Below are 4,158 nucleotides of genomic sequence, written 5' to 3'. Positions count from 1 at the left end.
CAGCCATTTGATACCACTTGGCCTTCCCATCTTCAGGCTGAAGCAACCCATCTGTCTTAGCCATTTCCATACATCATGTTCTCCAGCCCACCTAACCATCTTAGTGGCCTGCTGTCACCAGTCAATCCAGTTTGTCCATACTCGTATTTTGCTCCAGTTTGTCAATATCTCTAATCTCTCTCGTATCAGGAGGAGGGCAGAAATTAATTTGGAAGAAAACCTGATGTGTCTCAGAGGGCTATGGACTTCATGCCACAGAGTCTATATGTTAATATGCACATCTGCAGAGAGGATACAAAACCCAGCAAGGGTTGGTATAAGGTGTTGATGTACATAAATCTTACAGATACATCAAGCTAGTTATGTGCATTCGGTAACAGAGTCTGGTGACATCTTAATGGCTTTCAGACTCCAGAAGAGTGGAAGAGAAGCATGTTTTTTAACACAGCGGTAATGAGGTATTCCCAAGGATCATGGGCCTAAGAGAAGAGGGGTAACATGTACTTTTCAAAGGTCCTTTAGCTCATAAATGTGCTCTGGGACCTTAAGTTGGTTTCACGAGGTCTATGATGCAGGTTGGTTGTACGAAACACCCACCTATCTTGTGAAGCACCTTGGAAAAACAGAGAACCAAAACCTCAGGGAATCCCCTGGACCTACCAGCTTGACCCATACACATCCACGTGTGCAATCTGCAGAAGTTAACACACTCTGTCTTCTGCATTTGAAAATACAAAAGGAGGGAAGAACCTGCAAAAAATGCTGTCTTGAAGCTTTCAAGTCATTACCCAGATTAGTGTATTTAAGGTAAGCAATGTTAATGGAGTGAAAATGTCCATATAGATGCATGCACATGGGTGTGATATAAATAGGACACACTGAAGTTTAGAAGGGGTTAAAGCAATCAATGAGGAATTGCTTAAATATCAGTTGCAACCTGCCTATGCCGGTGCTTTACATTTACTGTCACCAGCCCAAAAACTGTTGTGTGCAGGAAAGCAAATAAATCCAACAAAGCTGCGCTGTTCCGCAAGTCTGTATATATAATCTTTCCTTTCCATCTAGCAGTTCACCTAACATAATGTGAGCGCCCGATGTTTAGAAAAGTGGACCTGTGACCCCCCTAAGCAGAACCATAGAAATAAAGAGGAAAAGGGGAAGTCTGAGCGGGACATAGCAAGATAAATTAAAGAGGCTGAAGACAACTAATTTACAGCTTTTCATGTTTTTTCATTTTTTCCCCTCAAAAGTGCAGTAAAGTAACTGTTGTGTATTTATCTTACTCAAGAGAAAGGACAAAGGAATTGAGCAATGTGAGATTTTTACATGCCATACACCTGCATATAGGGACATGACTGCCACTTGAAGTTAATTTCAAAAGAAATGAGAGTGAGATTTTGTATGTTTACTGTAGCTTCCGTAGAAGTTTTCCGTCCCATTTCACGGTTTCGCATGGAATTTTTCAGCGAGGATGGCCACAGCTATTAAGGCAATGGTATCTCTGTCGGCCTCCCACAGCCCACAGCTCTCAGTCCGCTGCCGTCCCGCAAAGCTGATTCACACAGTTGTCCTCTCCTCAGACCAGTGCTTCGGTTTCAGGCCCCTCACCTACTCAGCTGCTGTTGCTTCAGCTGTCTCATACACGCTATGCCCCCATGATTCAAAAGCAATGGCACAAGTATCTACGAATGATTTCTTTAGAACAAAACTATTTCAAAGAGAACATACTAAAAAAAAGAAATAGAGCAGCTTACGTGTTTAGATAGCTTCACCTGGACCAGAGAAGGCCCAGCATCCTTATATTTTCTTTATAAAATATCTTGCTTTGTCACTCTCTGTCTCTAAACCATTCCTGATAAATGTGTCTTTTCCTACCCTTCCTTTCTCCTCTGTTCCCAAAGGATTTTTATGTATGCACATATTCTTTTCACCTCCAAATTACCAGCCTTGTAAAACAAAACTTAAAGACAATTTACAAGGCCCTCAAAGCTGATAATTGGGCCTGTTATCCTTCAAAAAAGTTTTTGTTGTTTTCACTTGGATAAGCCACTGTGTGGTTTCTGTGTTTGTTCTTCACATAATTCTTTGTGAATTTTAGATCAATACAGGCTTGCAGAAAACTCTGATAATACAGTATTCAATATTTTCACTGTATGCTTCCTTTTTTTTTTTTCCCCCAGCTTGTGTCCTTGATTTGTATTTTTGGTTTGTGGGGTTTGTTTTGGATGTGGGAAAAAAGTACCAAAAATTATTTCCATGTAGGAACACAGGAATGGAAAGAGATCACCAGGAATCATCCCATGTCATGTCACATAATACCCTTCATAAATGCAACAAACTGCTTTTTGGAAGCAGTTTCTTATTCTTTTTTTATCTTTTTCTTTCCTATTGCTCCTGCACAAGGTTTTCCCTAAGGTAAGTGTGGATAGAAACTTTATTCCTGTTTCTAAGCTACGTTTGTCCGTGTGCAGTTGATGTTGCCACCTGCTCTTCCACCAGCATAGAGCAGTGCCGGGTGTCCTGCTGCCAGGGGCCCCCTGGGGCCCGGGGTGCCAGGAGCGGCGGGGTCTCCCCATGGGGGTCCGTCAGGGCAGGGCCTGGCAGCCAGGGCCTCTTCCACCCCCCAGACAGGAGCAGGGCAGCCGGGGGGCACCGGGGCAGCCCCAGCCCTGGGCACCAGGTACCTCCCTGGGGACGGGCTGAGGCTGGGCCGGGCGTCAGCCTGTGAATCCCCAGCTCAGCATGGCCCATGGCCAGGCCAAGGCAGGGCTGTGATGGTGTGGGAGCTGTAGCTCAGGTGGGGCCAAGCACCGGCAGCCCAGCCAAAAGCAGCTCCCACAGGCTGGGGGCAGCCCTGGCTGCAGCCTCCCCGCGGGCTGCCTGGTAGCCTCTGCCCACCATCACCGGTGGGACGGGGCAGCCCTCGCTGCTCCATCCCTGGCTGGCCCCTAGCCCAGGCAGCCAAACCCGCAGGGGAGGGGATGCCCTCAGGCCCTTACAGCCGCTATCGATAACTATTTTCCTCCCCCTTGTGCATTAACTGCAGTGTAAAGAGTGCTTGCAACCACATCATTCCTCAGTCTTTTCTGTAGGTAAAGCCAAATACGTATGCTCAGAGACTCTATTTCTCTGGTCACCCGAGCAGTGCCCCAGAGACCTGCTGTTGTGGTTTCAGCTCATCGTCCATGGGTGCCTGGAGCTGTGCCCGGCAGTCCACGTGGGACAACACTCACCACAGCCCTGTGCAAGGTCCTAGCACTTACCTCACCCCCCCAGGCACCACCCGCTGAGTTCCCAAATTATGTAGTTCTCTCCCATGGCAGCTCCCGGCAGCTCATGGACCTCCCATGACCAGCTAGTATGCCCTGTTCCTTCTCACTCACCTCCAGCTCATGACCTCCCAGTTACTGAATTTCATCCTGGTTTTATTTCTGCAATCCTCAGGGTCATCACGTTGTTCCACTTTCCTTCTCTGTCCTGACTTCATATCCCGGCCTCATGTCCTCAGCAAATTTCATCAGCACATTTCCTAATATTTGTGGCACCGAGGACCACACTGCCCAATATGTTTGACTGAGCGGTGAACCTCCCTCAGTAATTCAGGTAACAAACTGCATTTTACTACAGCCTGGGGCCAACCACCATTTGTACCGTTCTTTTAAGAATGTCCATGAAACAATATTAGTTACCAAATTATTATATCCATACATAGTTAACAGCTATACGTATCAGAGCTATTCAATTGCTCATGAACAAAAGCAGCTTTAGCAGTTCCCATCTTGTAAGGCCTTGCTTCATTTAGGTCAGGCGCAGGGTAACAGCAAGCCTGACCTGACCTTTCATCTTTCTGCACTTGGAAGGACTTTATGCCTTTCCAGCACTGTTAGGAGCTAAGGAAACTCTTCACTAGGTGATCTTCACTTTTGCATCTTACCGTTCATATCACACTTTCCTTTTCTAATCTATCTAAGCCACATCTAAATCTATCTGATCTATCTAAACCACAAACGTAGTCATAAGGACACTCCCATCTTTGGCTGGAATAATTCAGTTGTCCAGACAGGCTCTGGCCACGATCTCCCAAATTTCTCCCATAGTATATTCTCCCATATTATATTCCCCCTTACCACCTCCCATATTGTTTCTCATATTTGTCTC

Source organism: Aptenodytes forsteri, unplaced genomic scaffold (genome assembly GCF_000699145.1).
Source record: "Aptenodytes forsteri isolate BGI_AS27 unplaced genomic scaffold, ASM69914v1 Scaffold97, whole genome shotgun sequence".
Classification (NCBI taxonomy): Eukaryota; Metazoa; Chordata; class Aves; order Sphenisciformes; family Spheniscidae; genus Aptenodytes; species Aptenodytes forsteri.
The sequence above is the reverse complement of the archived record's forward strand: the minus strand, read 5'-3'. Positions refer to the sequence as shown.